The sequence below is a fragment of the Anoplolepis gracilipes genome, chromosome 12 (assembly GCF_047496725.1).
Source record: "Anoplolepis gracilipes chromosome 12, ASM4749672v1, whole genome shotgun sequence".
In the NCBI taxonomy this organism is placed as follows: domain Eukaryota; kingdom Metazoa; phylum Arthropoda; class Insecta; order Hymenoptera; family Formicidae; genus Anoplolepis; species Anoplolepis gracilipes.
Genome location: NC_132981.1, coordinates 908,218 through 927,482, shown reverse-complemented (window position 1 = coordinate 927,482; position 19,265 = coordinate 908,218). Strand labels below are relative to the sequence as shown.

General features: G+C 29.6%; 3 pseudogenes; all 3 read right to left on the bottom strand.

Annotated features, from left to right (window-relative positions):
* Positions 1-5,131: 5,131 nt before the first annotated feature.
* LOC140672012 (insulin-like growth factor 1 receptor) lies at positions 5,132-7,442 on the bottom strand (annotated as a pseudogene).
* Positions 7,443-7,652: 210 nt separating this feature from the next.
* On the bottom strand, positions 7,653-10,113 carry LOC140672011 (protein sevenless-like; annotated as a pseudogene).
* Positions 10,114-10,428: 315 nt separating this feature from the next.
* Positions 10,429-16,936, bottom strand: LOC140671759 (tyrosine-protein phosphatase 10D-like; annotated as a pseudogene).
* Between the last annotated feature and the right edge of the window lie 2,329 nt (positions 16,937-19,265).

Genomic DNA, 19,265 nt, shown 5'->3' with positions numbered 1-19,265 from the left:
GATCTAAGAACGCGTCTTTAAGCATCTATTTTTCGAATAGTATAAATTGTCTTTTCCTTTCAATCGTCTTTCTTTGAACATAACATATATCAAATATTTTTTGTACATTAAAAAGGAAGTTACATAAGAATAAGATAATAAGAGAACTAATAAGAATAATTTATGATTATTTTCTTTGGCAAATAGCTCATGAGAAGCTTAGCATTTTCTAATTGATGCATTTAAAATTGTACTTATGAATAATTTGATTTCTTTTATTCATAATTCGGTTTCTTTACTTCGGTTTTAATTTTTTCAAATAAACAACTCCACTTTAACATCTTCCTTTAAAAGTGTTTGTTATAATTGGAAATTTCAACAATGTTCAAATTTAAAAAATAAATATATATTTTTTTATTATTATTAGAACAATTTAAGCGCGCGCTACGCACGCACCATTTATTTTATGTACGTTTATATTGTATTGCATGGTTATATTGTGTATGTTAAAGTTAAGCGTTAAAGTTTTCTTTTCCGCAATGCTAATTGATTGTTGAATATTTAATTTTAATATTTATTATTCATGTATTTAAAAATTTTACTTTTACTTTTCTTCTTTCATTATATTTTTAATTTAAATCCTAATGAGAAATAATGTTATAAATTGATTTCTATACTTCGTCCAAAATATAAATTGATATGTATTGAAAGATAAATTGCGTGTAAGATCAAGTGGCAGTTAGTGCTGGCTGTTATCGCGTATATGATTGAAATATTGATCCCAAAGTTAATTGATACTTGAAATTCCAATTCGGATGATATAAATATTAATATAAATATTAATATTTTACAAATATCGATATTAACTATACACATGCAACTATCCGAAACTCAAAAAAATGATGATTTTCTATATATTGATTTTGTTAAATATTAAATATAATTTGGTAGTAAATTTGTTATAGAAAAGTATAAAAATACATAAATATTTAGAGAACTATTTTAGACATTACAGATAAATTAGTGAAATATAAATTTAAAAAAGTGTTAGAGAATGTGTCATAAATGTGACAAAGATTATAGCAGTTCCTCTTTATTTACGCTCTCTCTCAATCTTATGGATATGTGCATATATATAAAAAATATTGTCTACTGATTAAGATAACTACTGATTAAGCACATCGTGCTTAAAATCTAAAATATTTGTTATTTTTGAAAATATAACACATTTCTCTACAAAAAAATATCTGCTATAAACATATAAATAATGTATAATAAATTTTTTTTTAAATTGTATATTGTATATATTTTCTGTATAAAACAAAGAGAGAGAGAGAGACAGAGAGAGAGAGAGAGAGAGAGAGAGAGAGAATCAAAATTTTTTAAAATAGAATATATATATATATATATATATATATATATATTTAAAATATAATATATTATGAAATATATTATGAAATATATATTTTAAATATAATATATTATGAAATTTTGTTATTAAAATTATAACTATAAAAAAGAATTAATTATTTATCATATGTGTTTATCTTTAAATAATGTTATCAAGAGTTATTCTTTATTTAAATATATATATATATATATAAATTGTAAAAAGAAAAATATTTGCTTTAAACAAATTAATAATACAGTAATAAATATTTTTATCTTAAGAGAAAAATAATTGTTATTGTATTATTTATCTGATTAAAGCAAATATTTTTCCTTTTACAATTTTTTATTCTCATTTTTAAAAATAATAGAGAGTCAAATTCATAGATTTGTCATTTTCTATAGTGTATGTCCTGATATTATTTGGCTCATCCTGTATAATGTGTATTAGTAAATTAGAAAGAGAAAAAAAAATGAGGAAGGTAGAGTAAGTGAGATAGAGACACTAGCCTGGTTACCATGATTGGTTACCTACCAAGTCCGCGCATGTGCAGTTTATTTTGAGGTACGCTGACATCAAAGGTGCCGACAGAGAGTTGCGCTACTGTATACATATACTGTGTAAAAACAGAATTTAAAAGCGCCTCTCTCAATGGAATAAGAAAGAATCAGACGAGAAGCTGACTTCGCTTGAGAAGGACGTGCGAGCAATACAGATCGCGCTAAACAAACTTCAACGCGCGGCTAACGCTAACTCAGAAACAGCTATCAACCTGAATGAGCAGCAGTGAACGGGTTAGGAGCGGCTATCAAATGGCTGCAAACAATTATCGAACAGCTACGAAGGATTACCGAACTGCTATCTAACTACAATGAGTGGCAGTGGCAGTGGCAGTGGCAGTGAACGACCTAGCAGCAGCAACATCTTCGAACGAGGCTATCAGCATCTCAAGCAGGGCTGTGAACGAGGCTACGAACACGTCCTTAACGGCTACATTCAAGGTTACAAACAATTCAAGAACCTCTACGATTGGTCAAAAGACGTCTGTAAACGAGGCTACGAACGGGTCAGAAGCGGCTACGAACGAATAAAAAACGACTGCAAAAAAGGCTGCAAACGGGTCAGGAACGATTTTCGAATGAGTGAAGAACGGCGGTGAACAACGCAAGAACGGGTCGGAAACGGCTTCGAACGGGTCAAGAACGGGTCAAGAACGAGTCAAAAACGGATCGAGAACGGATCAAGAACGAATCAAGAACGGATCGAGAACGGCTACGAACAGATTAAGAACGGGTCAAAAACGCAAGCAGAACATAAAGAACGGCTGCAAACGGATTAAAAACGGGTCAGAAACGCGAACGGAACTTAAAGAACGGGTCAAAAACCGATAAAAAACATACAGAACGCGTTAAAAACGGGTCAGAAACGCAAACGGAATTTAAAGAACGGCTATTAAAGGATGATAAACGAAAATGAGTGATAAAAAAAGCGAACAACAAACGACCATCGAGAAAAACTGACAAAGCAAAGAATCAACATAGTTTGGAGAGACGGCAGTTGGTGAACGAACTGCACGCGCCGGCGAGAAAAAATTTTCCCCGAAGACACGTCATAGAACGCGGATACGACGACCTGTGACAGGCAGACTTGGTCGAGATGCATCCGTATGTTCGAGTCAACAAGGGATACAATTACATACTCACTGTTATCGATGTGTTGAGCAAGTATGTGTGGGCCGTACCGCTCAAGAGTAAGAGTGGTAGTGAAATGTCTGATGCGATTGCAAAGATAATTCGAGACGATGCGAAATCGTCGAAAAATTTTCAAACCGATCAAGGAAAAGACTTTTACAATGCAAATGTACAAAACCTCATGAAGAAAGTAAATAATAAAGAGGCAATAGAAATATTATCCTATTGCTTCTTTATTATTTACTTATTTATTAATCGGAGCTCTTTATATAATTTTATTACTCATGAAGAAACACAATATTAATCATTATACGACATATTTCGTCATGAAAGCCTCGATCGTGGAACGCTCAATCGTACTTTGAAGAATAAAATGTGGAAAATGTTTACGCTCAATGAAAACTACAAGTGGATCGACGAACTATCGAGACTCGTTGAAGAGTACAACACGCAAAAACATCGCACAATCGGTATGAGACCTGTTGATGTTACTCCCGCGATCACAGATAAACTTTTAAATACGGTGTACAGCAACGTAAAGATTGCTCCGGCGAGATTTAAAATAGGCGATTCGGTGCGCGTGAGTAAATTCAAGACTTTATTCGAAAAAGGCTACACGCCAAATTGGACCACCGAAGTGTTTGAAATTGTTCAAATACAGAAAACTAATCCCGTGACATATAATTAAAAGATTCGCGCAGAAATTTCGTCGCCGGATTTTACGAATACGAACTACAACGCGTTGCTAATCCCGATGTATATCTTGTGGAAAAGATATTGAGGAAGAGGGGGAATGAGGTTTTTGTGAAATGGTTGGGATTCGATAATTCACGGAATTCTAGGATACATAAAAATAATGTATTGTAAAAATATAAGAAATATTATATAAAGTTTACATATATATATATATTATACAAAAAATATAAAATAATGTAAAAATATACATATAATATTCAAATATACACATTTTTTCCTTTTTTACAACGGTATTCTGTAATGCCTCCATGATAGCATATCGATACTTTTGAGTATGATATACCGCTTATCATCGTACGGACTTCTCGAGCGGTTCCCCCCCCCCCCTTACCTCACTCCCCTCAGATCCCAGAGTTAGAACTCTCTGTATATATCTACTTATATAATATATATAAATTATATTAATATATAATATATAATAGTAGACAAGTAATCAAATAAAAATAAAGATGTTGTAAAATAGCTTGAGTAAATTACATATATTCCAAAAATTACAGAATTACAGATCTTTATTGCCACTATTCATGCGGAAAATTTTAATCTACTTAGATATTTTTTATATATTTTTTTAATTTTATTTTATATTAAAAACTGTAACTGTAACAATTGTCTTTTTTATGTACATACTCTGCGTATTCTCAGGACCTACTATTCATGTCTGTTGTTCTTGACGGTCGAGAATATGTGTCTCATGCGGTTGGAGAAGAGTGACTTATAACGTGTTTGCGTTTGTGTGATTGGTGATTCTATTGATCATATTAATTGAAATCATAGTACCAGTCTGGGTAATCGATTCAAAGGAACCATTTTAGCTGAACCATGACTTTTAATTTGTCCTACTTGCAATTCATTTTTTTTCAGAAAGATACTTGGCGCTATTTCACAAAGAATTACGCTTTCTAAGAATTGTTTGACAAAAAATAATAATTAATAAATACGTAAGTTTTTCTAAATGTTTTATCTTCATTTATTAATAAATTTTTCTTTGACATAAAGATATCACGTTTGATTAGTAAAAAGATATTTTGATTAATTATTCTTATAGATATTTAGTACAATTACAGAAATATTTGTTTATATATTTAATAATTTACATACCATTTTATTTAATTTATCACTATTTTATATAATATATATATTTTGTATACAACTATACATATATACAATTGAAAATGATTTATGAAAGTGTATGAATGTCTTTATAAAACATTCATGCATATAACAATAGCGATATTTTCAAATATATCATAAATGTGCAAAAATTTGTTTACACAGGAAGTGATTGACATACATAAAAAATTAATTATTTAAAAAATTAATTATTTGCCGGTTGTTCATTATCCACTTGATTTAATAGTGCATCTTCTATGATCTCTCTCAATGCTATAAAATTTTTCAAACAACGTTTAAAATTCAGCCTAGGATTTTCTACATTCCAACAACACACCATCAACTGGTACAATGTTGATGGACAGTTGAGAGGTCTCAATAATCTGCCTCCTGCGTGTACATAATCTATCACTTCGACGTTAGTTCTGCCAGTATAGGGTTGCTCACCCAACGATGTAATTTCCCACATTAATACCCTGAATGACCAAACGTCGCTCTAGGAAATAAATTTTCTCGTCGTCAAAGATTCTGGTGCCATCCAGGCACCAGAAATAGGAACCACACCTCCATCCTAAAACATGATTTTTTTTACGAAGTTTTTCTGATTAAAGTTGTTCATTTTTAGAATATGTGTGCTAAAACAGATACCGCACACTTATCTCTTGCCTTAAACTTAAACATATAAAAGTAATGTATTTTTCTTAAACATTCTTTTCCAAAAAGAATAAAATATATTTCTAAAAAGTTCTATTTTTTTTTATAATTGTACATTTACCATACAATAATAGTCGTCTCTGTAAATATCCCTAGTTAGCCCAAAATCTCCAATTTTAACGACACGATTCTCGCGATCTTTCACGGATACTAAACAATTTTGATAGGCAAGATCTCTATGTACAAAACGTAATTCTTCCAGATAGCAACAGCCTCGCGCAACATCTTCGCACATGGCGAGCAAATCTTGCAGACGCAGAGCATGTGAATCTGATGGTTGCAATGTTCGACTCTCTCTCAAATACTTTAGCAGATCAATTTCCATAAATTCCAACACGAGTAACGGAGAATCTTCGTCTGAGCAAACGGCCAACAATCTTAGCACATGTCGAAAGCGATTCATAAGGGTTACTGTAAAAATTTCTTTTTCTCTTGCAAAGAAGCATCTTCTCGAAGCATTTTTATAGTAGCGGTTATCTCCATGTTTTCGAATTTTCTAAATTCTTTACTTTTCTTTGAAACACCTGTAAAATATATAACATTAATTTAAATATACATCATTAAAAAATATATAGTTTAATGTCAACTAACAATATATTTCATTTGAAATAATAATATAATTCAATTAAAAATAATAAAGTGCATGTGTACGTTGTTTCAAAAAATTTTGTGTTACCTAATTTCTCATAAAAAGTTATTTATGCAAAAGCTATTATATTTATTTTTATTAAAGAATGCACATAACTATTTCAACTTCTTGTTATCTAAAAATAAATACGGAAAAATATTGCATTGAGAAATTAATTTTTACCCCTCCGAATGCGCCGCCACCAAGAAATTTTGATATTGTGATTTGCTCACGTTTGATTTTGATCAATTTCTTCGAATTACATTGCAACATAGATCTGTATGACGTATTTAATTGATTATTTCCTTTAGACATCTCATGTAGAATCGCTAATTCGATATCGGTCATTATAGGAGGTAAAACTTGCTCATTACATTCTTCATGTTGTCGATACATTGCTAAATTACAATATACTTATCTAATAATAAGTATATATGTATAATATGTAATGTTTACATCTAACAATAAGTTAACTTTTTCAGGAAATCCCTATGTGTATATGGTATCTAATATAATTTGCAATTAAAGACTGAAACGTACCATATATATACTTACAAAAGTAAAGATAACAGATGCAAATTATTATAGCGACAGTAACTATAATTATAACTATAACGGCAACCCTTATCGTCAACGGTAAGTAAAATTGCGTAGCTAACATTGCAGGAGTGCTCAAAATATCATCACCTTAATTACGCAAATATATGGTTTTAAAATTTTTCTACTATTATCTACTTATTTTTTAATTTTTGTAACTTTATTATTTCTAATTTTTAAAATTTGAAAAGCATTTTTAGTTTTAAAATAAACATTTAATATGTGTTATTGTACCTTCTGTTGCTTACCTAATGTTGCAAAAATAAATCTTTCATCAGACGGCCATGTAAAGTTTTCCTCGTACTCAGGATATCTCAGTATCAAACGAAACTCATATGAAGTTTCCGGTTGTAAATTTTTTATGTAGAATGTTGCTTCCTCGTCATAGTTCACCTTAATGTTCTTTGTTGTTTGCCAATTTTTCTGTCGAATCATTTTTGTATTTTAACGCACAAAGAACCGTCAGATTAGTACTCAGAATCCAAGATATGTTCATGGTGTTTATGCTGACTCCGCTCAAAGATATTGTTCGGTTCCAAGTATGTGCAAATGGTCTTACTTGAACTGTCGTTGTAAAAATCGCTGAAATTAACTGAATATATCGCACATATATCAAGTACTCATATGCAGATAGCAACTGAATTTTTGTAAAAAGCATGCCATCTGCCGTATATTTAGGCATTTTAATTACTTGTTCGCCTGTGTATGGTATTCCGTCTATCAAAATAAATGACCTCTAATGCACTTCGTAGATAACAAGCACGCAGTTCACTTTCTTGGGCGGCATTTATTGAACTGCTACTATAGTAGGTGTCAGAGTTTGAACCGTTATATTTTCCGGTGCATTAAGCTTGCCCGGCTTAGTTCTTATAAATAGTGTGTCATCGGAACCTAATATAGGATTCATCGATAACTGATCTACGAAAAAATTGCTTAGTTTTAACTATAACTCGTACTCTGTAAGCGGCGTTAAATTCTGAATTTGATAATAACGTTCATACGTCTGCACTTTGAATTTCTTGGACTTATTAAGGCCATTGTCCAAACACTGGGTTATGTAGATAGTATATAAAGTAGTATGTAAATGGTTTTTTCTGCATTCGTTCTTGAAAACTGGTTCCGTAAAATTTACAATGATGCTGTTTGTCATTACTTTCGTTACATTAATATTGTAAACATTTTCCTTAGTTGTTAGACATCTCGTCGGAGGATATGGTTGCAAAAATTGACTGAAAGCATAAAATCTAGCAATTGAATAAGACATTTTTATTTTTTGAATATATTTAAATGCATTTACGCTCTCGAGACGTGCATATATTTTTCTCAAAACATAGATTTCATCATTGTCGAATGTAGAAATGTATATGTTTTTCTTGTCAAACGTTAAACGTTTAAAACTTGTTATATAGTTAATATTTGTGGCATTTAAAATGATATTGTATATACAAATATCAATGTCTGTCAATTACGTAATTCCATTAATGTCCAATAAATTAGCGCCTTTTCAATATTCATGTCGTCAATTGTCATGGAGAAATGCGTTGACAACGTTGATGCATCAAAAAAGCAGGAGAATATATTGGATGTGTTTACTTGAAAGATTTGTGTGGTTTTTCCATCAAAATCTAATTGCATTAAATTTGATGAATTTGTATTCCAATGTAGAATTCTAAAAAATATATCGGATATTTTACTTATTATATTACATATTATTTTAAGAATAGCAAAAACTCATGTAGTAAATATTCAAAATTCTCATAATTACATGTTAATTTAAATGATATTTTTTAAAATTTATGTGTATGATCTTAATTACAAAGTCATATGAATTTATTGATAAAATAATGATCTTTAATAGAAAATTTGTTTATTTTTTTAGATAAATGGCAGTTAACGTACCCTATAGTTGGCAGTACAGTTAAACCATAAGAGTTTGTTGTGATTAAAACCTTATCAAATTTGACTATACCATTTTGCCACATTGTTAAGTCTAGCTTCATAATGACATATCTATATAACACTAAGTCTATTTTTTTCCAATACAGATTTCTTGCTACCCAATCGATGCAGATTGCTTGCATTATTTTGAAGGCGAGCTATTTTTGTGATATTATTTTTATTCATTTCCAATGTTATTAGATTTCTTGTGATCTTGATCCAATAAATTTTATGTTCCGCTATTGAATAAGCGACTTTTAACACATTTTGTACGGAGATATTCATTTTTTTGGTTTTTGAATCCAGGTCCTATATATCGATACTGTTATCCGATATTATCAATAATTGAGGTATTGAATTTTTATATGTAGTTGATACGTTTATTAAATCGGAGTAAAGCCTAACATCAATTTTAATATGCGCTCGTACTTTAAAATAGTATCTCGTATTAAATGTTAAATTCTGCACCGTATTTTAAAATGTCGTAGCGGGAATACTTTTGTCGTTACAAATTTGAATTTTTCTTTTATTTCTTATAAACCAACATTGCATTGCGTATCCTTGTATTATTTCATGTGTAAATTCAGATTGGTTCCATCTGTTCAAGAAAACCAAAATTTTTTTGATTTTATATTTAGTTAATTTTTAACAGAATTAAGGATTTAATGCATATGTCGTTCGATTTAAAAGAAATATACACTAAAAATGTAAATTTGTTACCTGAATGTCACCGAAATATCAGTTTTATTTAAAATCCATTATAGAATTCCACGAATGCTCTGGGAGATGTTGGCTTGCTCGAAATGTACTCTACAAATTTAAATACCGGAATAATAATACTATTATGTACAAATTTTTAATATGAATAACTGAATATAAAATTATTGGAATTAAATAATTGTTTGTAACATTTTATCTCTGCCATTAAAGATAACAATAATTAATTCATTATGCAGCAAAATGTCACAACTTATTCACATGTTGTGCAATCAATGACATTTGATACAGCATTTGTTCTCAAATCTTTTTAGGTCAGTCAGTTGTCACAATCGTCACGTTACGTAGTCCAGATTCTGATGCGACTTATATAAAAAGAAATGTAAGACGTCAACTATTATATTTTTTGTTAGACTTCGAGTGTGTGAAGTAAAATAATTTTGCTTTTTGTTAGCATTTTAAGTCTGTCATCAAAGATGGACAGAAAAAGGCTGGTGCACTCACTTATTTTTGTGGTTAAATTACCAATGTCATCAATTAAACTATAATAAACCAACACTGCACTGTGTAACCTTGTATTATGTCATGTGTAAATTCAGGTTGGTTCCATCTGTCCAAGAAAACAAAATTTTATTGGTTTTATATTTAGTAAATTTATAACAGAATTAACGTTTTTATATGTTGTTAAATTTGAAAGAAATATATACTAAACATGTATATTTGTTACTAAAAGTCACAGAAATGTCTGTCTTACTTATAAATCCATTGTGGAATTCCACGAATGCTCTAGGAAATGTTGGCTTGCTTGAAATGTACTCTGGAATGTACTCTACAAATTTAAATATTTGGATGTTAATACAATTATATACAAATTTTTAATACTAATAACTGAATATAAAAAATTATTGGAATTAAATAATCGTTTGTAACATTTTATCTCTGCCATTAAAGATGACAGTATTTAATTCACGATTATGTAGTAAAGTGTCACAACTTATTCACGTGTTGTGTGATAAATGACATTCAATACAGCATTTGTTTTCAAATCTTTCTAGTCTTCTGGTAAGACGTCAACTATTATATTTTTTGTTAGACGTTGAGTGTGTGAAGTAAAATAATTTTGCTTTTTGTTAGCATTTTAAGTCTGTCATCAAAGATGGACAGAAAAAGGCTAGTGCACTCACTTATTTTTGTGGTTAAATTACCAATGTCATCAATTAAACTATAAGACACCGTATGGATAACGAAGACATACTGTTCTTCAAGCATTAGGTTGTCCAGCAGAAACTCTCTAATATGCACAGCATTATCATTAAAACTATTATCGTTGGTTTCGCTGACGTTTTTTGTTCTCTTATCCTTTGGATTCTTTATTGACCACCATCTTATAAAATAAGCCTCGATACGACCTTTTGGTCGCAGCCATTCAAGACTTACGTTGGTAGAGTTGATATGAGTTGATATTTAAAATTGAATTAGGCCCTAAAATGACAAAAACAAAGTCGCGCTGTTAATTATTTAAATATACTATTAACTATTACTAAAAATTATATATATGTATTATACTTACTAGTTGTGTAATTCATTTGCAATAAATGCAGACTTTTAACGCCATAACTGCGCCATAACGCCATGACAGTGTTTACTTGTATAATACATCTCTCACCGGATGTCATATCCACTTTCACTTCCGTGGCATGGACGTTTAAGGATTTGATTCAGCTATGGTCGTCTTGCGTACGATATCTGACGAGATATTCGGTAAATATTGAATCCGTAGGAGCTTCCCAGCATATGACAATAGTATTGCTTGTGATTTTCTTGATATTGACATTCTGAGGTGGATGAGGCCCTAAATAATAATTCTGATTATTAATAAGACTAACAAACTTGTGTGTTTAATACTAAATACTGCATTTAAATAAAATATAAAGTGTAAAGGATTTAGAAAATGATTATTACTTACGGACAGCTTCTGCAGAATAACGCGGCTCGCTTTGAAATCCATGACTAATGGCAAAAATTTTGATGATATATAATGCACCAGGATAAAGATCTCTTAAGAGGATATGCGACTCCGCAAGAGTGACATTTGCACTTGTGTCCGTGTCATCCCTTTTATGAATTACTTCATATTTCTCCTGTTTAGAATTGACATCGTTCTTCCAAGAGATGTTCAAACCCTTTTCAATAGACTTTACATCTTCGATTATAGGACTGGCTGGGCGTGTCGCTTGATATAAAACGGTTTCGTTTGACTCGACTTTATTGCTTGTACTATTATGGAATAATTTCTTCCTGGCAGCAGAGTCAGAGTAACTTTAACAAATGTAAATTTAACAATTTCGTCAAAATATTAAATCCTAATGAATTAGGCAACGATTAAAAAAAATTATTTTATTCAATAATTAATAAAACCTTTGTTTTTTTTTATCAGTCAAAGTATTAGTATCGCCACTAATCGTCGTTTCCACCTCGTGGTATTGTAACTTGTAACTGTCTTGTGTACTGAAACTCTCCGGAGTCCAGACAACTGTCACCTGACCAGCTTCTTCATCGATCGCTCTAAGATCGTGAACAAGTAGTGGCTCTAATAAATATACAAATTATATTAGGAAACAATGTATTTATTAAATAATCATGCGTGCATTAATTGAAGCAAGCATTTTTAGAGGCAATACATGCAAAGCCGACAACGTACTCAGAGTGACCTTTCCTGTAGTCGGCAAACTACTGGTGTGATCAGAAACCGTCCTCATAACCACTTCATACATCTTGCCAGGCTCTAAGTTCTTAAATTCTAATTTCTTTCCATCTGTTCTTGTCGTATCTATTTCGCTTGATTGGCGCAAGATTCCGATTACTATCGAGCGATATTTGATACATGTCGAACTGGGAAGTTCCATTGGACGGATTCCAAAACATGCAGAAGGAAGTCGACGTTACGGAAGATTTATCAAAGGTCACATTGAGGGGAGGCAACGGCATTATATGATACTGAACTGTGATGGGCGCGGACGTTTTGTCCTGGGAAACGGTCTGCACGGAAATGTTGTATGTTCTACCTGTAATATGAAAAAATAAAGAAAAATAATTTAATGAATCGATGAATTTTACTATTATAATCATGTTTTTATTATTTTTATAAAAAATGATTTATCAATTTATGTTTAAATATCAATTAAAATGTAATATTGCGAGTTTTATTTATTTATAAATATTGCATTTTTTTAACCTCAATAGTTACTAATAATGCTTGATTTATGACAAGCTTTAAACTAAATAACTTTAATTGTCCAAAATGTATTTGTTCCAAGTTTTCTATATATATTAGAGTTTATTAATATTAAATATTTAATACATAAGATATTAAATTAAATTAATAACTATTATTTTAGTGTTATTTGATTACGTTAAACATATTTGAGAATTGGAAAAACGCGTGAATGTAAATTAATAGAATATTGCGTATTGATTTGATTTAAATTTTAAGAGCCAAACAATTTTACTTCAAATTTTCATAACACACTCTTTCTTTATTACACAATTAATTTTCTAAGAAATATCGCAGATAAAAATAGTTGTAATAACAGATTTCATTGAATTTGTATAATCAAGTAAATTAAACGTCTGCAACTAAATAGAAAACGATACATTCGTTATACAATTTAGATCAGACCTAAATGAATACTTTTCTAGCTATTTGTTTTGTATAATGAAACAATTAAGTTCTCTAACATATATAATTTTCTTTGACAGGCCTGCTTTAGATCTATTAAATAGATTTTTGTCATTTTAGAGAAAATAAATATTAATACAATTGTACAATTTACTTGTCTTGGAATTCATGAGCTACTTTATTTAACTGTAGACGTGTACTTTCTTTGCGATTCTGCTTATTGTTAGAATGGTTTCGATTCGTATATTCAGAAAAAAAATCAATGAGCCCGATTCAATTTCAACGCGTATAAATATTTTGTAACATATACACATTGCAACTTAAAAGAAAAAAAAAATAATCGCAGTTCCTGTTTCATTAAAATTGATTTTTCACAAAACGTAAGAGTGTGTCTTAAAATACGTTTACGTAAATTACACATAATGTTGTTAATTTGGTATATCCGATAGTGCCTAGCACATATAATTACGTGACAGCAAACAGCTGATCTGGAACGAGTCCTTTGACAATTGCTTGTGCTGTACCAAACGCCTGCTTCACTACATAGAGAACAGATTCTGTGGTATCCGGTGGATCTATACTAACTTTGTAGTGCGTGTATATTCCGGCAAAGAAAGGCGGCTGGCATTTCACCAATAGTGTCGTTTCGTTGCTAAACCAGACAAAAAATTCTGTCGGAGTACTCGGTTCTAAAAATAATTCAATGCGACATATTTGTGAAATTTACAGGAAAAAAGTTTAGGCATTATTCTCAATTATATATACTTGTTGTAAAGTTGCTGCTGGTGTAAGCAATACTCTTCTTGGTGTCCAACACAGTGAAGAGCTGAAGCGAATACGTGGTACCAGGAGTGAGATCTCGGAATATATATGACACAGAGTCAACTAAGATGACTTTGGTCTTACGATTTCGAATATCGTTGAAACTCTGCGTCCGCAACAGGAAACCGGAATAATTCCCTTGGACCGGAGGTGACCAATATACGATCGCAGATGTTCCATTTGGTATCGATACCGTCAAGTTTGAAGGCGGATCGGGTGCTAATGAAAAAACAAAATTGTATTTGAATTAATTTTTTACTTAAGAAATCTATATCGCATGCTTTTTAATCGTTAATTTTAGAAAATAAATTGTATTTTTAAACGAGAAAATTGTTTAACTTGCAAAACAGCGAAGAAAACAAATTGTCCATATCTATACAAAAGAGTGCTGTTATAAAAATGATCTATTAAAAATAAATTTATTATCGAACAACATCGATTTACGTATGCGTCGTAATCAAGGCGGTCCACGTCAGCCAATCATGAAGAGTACTATTGTTGTAATACAACCAATAATCGTATCTCGTGCCAGGCAAGCCCTTAAACTTTATGACATCACCGATCTCGGTGGCGGCTATAGTCGTATTTGGCAGTGGAAAACCAACGGGTGGATTGTAATCTAAACGGTACCAGGAGCTATTCTGGTTTAGCTTGTCTGATATCTCGATCGCGAGATCAATCGAGTACGAGATCTGCGGCGAAATACACAGTAATTACTGTTAATTTGCATGCGTATGTCATATTTGAAAAATTATTCACTCAAAACTGAAACTCTTCAAGTAAGAATTCAAAGATTGAAAGACAGTTTATTGAAAAGAAATAGTATTTTGACATGGATATATAATATATCTCAAGTAGCAAGCACACGACATTTTGACGTCAAAATATGGTCAGTTTGAACCAAATATGACGTGATATAATGACGTAAAAATGACGAACTAATGTCGCAAACCGATGACAACATTTCAAGACGTTAAAAAGATGTGACTTCATGGCCTTTAGACCTATAAGTCACGTTTTAATGACATATTTGATCATGAATCTTTTTCTCTAGCGTGAACTCGTGAAAAGTGAAAAATTCATTCACAAATATTGTATTCGTTAATGAAACTTTACACTTTTCACAATTCACGCTAGAGGAAATGATTCATGATCAAATGTCATGATCAAGTCCCAGGTTATAGAGGAAATTTATGTTAGGGTCCTGAGGTGTAGAGAATTGTGAATATCAAAATTATACACAAAATTGTCTGAATAATTTAAGATATTATAAAAAATTAAATGCGTTTTTAGTTAAAAAATAGTAATACTTAGGCGATTTATAATAATGACTTAAGAATCACGATATTATGACGTTCTTTTACACCATCATTAAGACGTTACAAAAAAGACGTTTAAAATTAGACATTATTTGGTTACGTGACGTCATTAAACCAGAAATGACTAGTTTTCGACGTCAAAATGACATGTGCTTGTTACCTGGGATGCGACTGTTTATAAATATGAATTCTGATAAATCGCGGAGATATAGTAGTACATTCATACTAGAAAACAGCGCGTTCCCTAAAAACGTGAAAAAGATACGAATCTATAACACTGCTGTTGGAGGATTTACTACAAAATGATGTTTGTATACGAAAATCAAATAATTAATCATTTCATTCGTAAAAGAATAAACATCTACTTATATTTCTTTTAAAACATACACACTATGTACACATTTTTTATTAATATGAAATATTCTTTTGAGTTTGGAATATCAAATAAGATAGATTGTGTAATAGTAATATAATGCTTTAATTCTTTAACTAAAAAAACCACTGAGAATGAGTGAATATTTGAAACAGCGAAAGATCAATTTGTTGACCTGTTTTTTAGGCTTGTCAAATTACTCCGAGTCGAATTTACTTCGATCCGAGAACGCGTCTTTAAGCATCTGTTTTTTGAAAAGTAAGTATAAATTACGTTTTTCTTTCAACTATCTTTCTTGGTCTGGTTATAACATATATCAAACATTTTTTTATATATTAAAAAGAAACTACAAAAGAATAGGTTAATGAGAAAGTTAATAAGAATAATTTATGATTAAATTTCTTTATCAAATAACTCATAAAAAGTTTAACATTTTCTAATTGTTGCTGTATTTAAACTTTTACTTATAAATAATTCGTTTTTTTATTTATAATTTGATTTCTTTACTTTGGTTTTAATTTTTTAAATAAACAACTCCACTTTTATTTAAGTTTTTTCTTTTAAAGTTTATTTGTTATAATTGAAAGTTTCAACAATGCTTATATATTTTGAAAATAAATTTATATGTTTTTTATTATTATTATTTTATCTTTATCTTTTTAGCTTTTGGAAACTATAAAAATCGTATGAATTCATGTATTTAAAAATGTTATTTTTTTTTATTATATTTTTAATTCAAATTTTAATGAGAAGCAATTATAAGTTTTTGATTCTTATATTCCGTTTAAAATATATATTAGTATTCATTGAATGATAAATTCCATATAAAATCGAGTAGCAGAGAGTAGCTGCTATTGCGCACATGATTTAACTATTGACCTCAAAGTTAATTGATACTTGAAATATAAATTGAGATGACATCTAAAACTGTTTTAAATATTAATATATTACAAACATCGATATTTAGCTGTACACTTACAACTATCTTTAACTCAAAAAAATATTGATTTTCTATATATTGGTTTTGTTAAATATATTTGTTAAATATTAAATACAATTTGATACTAACTTTGTTATACAAAAATAAATAAATATTTAGATTAGAGAGAGAAAAATGTCTTATTGTTTGATATTACAACAAAATTAGTAAAACATAAATTAGAAAAAGTGCCAGAGCATGTCATAAATGTAACAGAGACTATAAGCAGAATCAACAAAATCATTAATATCAAAAATTGCTATTCTTAAATATATCAATTAGAAAAACATGCATTACGTTTAAATTGTGATGTACTGCTTTAAAATTAAATATAATTTAATACTATATAATATCTAATTTTACTGTATGATATAATTTCAAAATGAGAAATTAACAAAACACTGTACATTGTTACTTATAATATCAAGCGTTTTAGTATTATTTACAATACATTCAATTTTATTTAATAAAGCAATTTTTTACCTGTGTAAAGGTTTGATTTGGACATGTAGGAAAACACTCTTTCTGAAGGCTTTCGGAGCTACACTATCTTCCGAATCCGACAAGATGGCTGCTCTTGCTAAGATTAACACTTTCAGTAAAACACATAGCACCGTTTTTAACATAATAATTTTGTCCTTTTGTAACATTTGCATTTAACCAGCTTTTGTAACATTTTCATTTAACAAGCAATAATTCTTAGCGGTCCAGCTATAAATATTAATTTTATCGATATTTTGGATAATAGAAATGTACTAAGCAAATTGATGTTTTCTTACGTATATTATTCTTTGAAATTTGTTTAGTATATCAATCATGATATATTTTTCCAAAGTTACTTTTTAAAATTTTTCTTTATAACCAATCACAATGCATTTTATATACGCTCAAATTAAAATTTTTGAAAAATATATGTTCAGTTTTTTCCATGAAAGTCAATAAAGGTGCAGTAAATTGACACGTATACATCCGATTGAAAGCAAAAATGTTATCAGTCCGCTTCTCTAGTTCTTGTTAATATATAATAGTAGATAAGCAATCAAATAAAAATAAATATGTTGTAATTATTGCTTGAGTGAATTACAGACAATCTGAAAATTACAGAATTACAGATCTTCACTGCCATTATTTATGGTAAAAATTTTAATCTATTTAAATATTTTATTTGATTAAAAATTACAACTTTGAAAATTCCCTTTAATGTACATACTATGCGTGCTCTCAGAGCCTACTATTTGTGCCTGTTTTTCTTGACGATCTGTATAGGTGCCTTCGTTTATGCAGCGGTCGGCAACGCTATATGCACTGGTTCAAAGTTTATCTTTCTTCTACTAATATAGAGAAAAAAGAACGGATTCTACCCAGTGAGAAAGGAACTAAAAAGTTACACTCCAAAAATTTATCTTACTTTAAATACATCTTACAAAACGCGAAAAGATTTGTGAAAGTATAGTCAATTTTTAAAGATTTCGAGAAAAATATGAACTTTGAATATTAAATTTAACAAACTCTGTAACTCAAGAAACGGCCATCGAATGCACATTAAGACATAAAAGTATAAATTTATTTCAGAATAATAGATTAAAAAATGATCATATTTACCGAATATTTAAATTATATATTCTATACATCAATGGTAATTTTTTCGTCGATTAGGTTTCATAAAAAAAAGTTTCTATTAATTACTAATTAATTAAAGATTTTTGTGTAAAATCACGACATAACAAAGCTCAAATATAACTAAATTCTGAAATTTTATCAAAAATAATTAAAAACAAAAAGTAAAACAAAAGAAATTATGAGAATGTAAATAAAAGAAGAATCAACGAAATCGTTAATGTTAAAAATATTTAAATACATCAATTATAAAAACATGCATTACGATTAAATTTTAATGAACTACTTCAAAATTAAACTTTATTTAATATTATATAACATCTTATTTTACTGTGTGATAATTTCAAAATGAGAAATTAACAAACATTACACATTATTACTCATAATATCAATCGTTTTGATTATGTGTTATATAATTTTAATTAGATGTACACAAATAAATTGTTTATATTTAATACATATTTAAAACATTCAATTTTATTTAACAAAACAATCTTCTTTACCTGTGTGAAGGTTTGATTTGGAAAGCACTATTTCTGGAGGCTGTTCGGGGTTACACCATCTTCCGAATCCAGGACAGGAAGACAGGATAGTTACTCTTACTAATATAACAGTTCCAGTAAAACATATTACCGTTTTTAACATAATAACTTTATCCTTTTGTAACACTTGCAATTAATCAGCTTCCGTGCAAGCAATCTTTGGCGGTTCAAGTATAAATATTAATTTTATTGGTATTCTCTCTGGACAATAGAAATGTACTAATCAAATTGATGTTTTCTTTTGTAAATTATTCTTGGAAAGTATATCAATCATGAAATATTTTTCCAAAGTTATTTTTTTCACAATTTTTTTTATAACCAATCACAAAGCATATTATATGTACGCTCAAATTGTAAAACTTTTTGTAAATATATGCTCACTTTTTTTCATGAAAGTCAATGAAGGTACTGCGA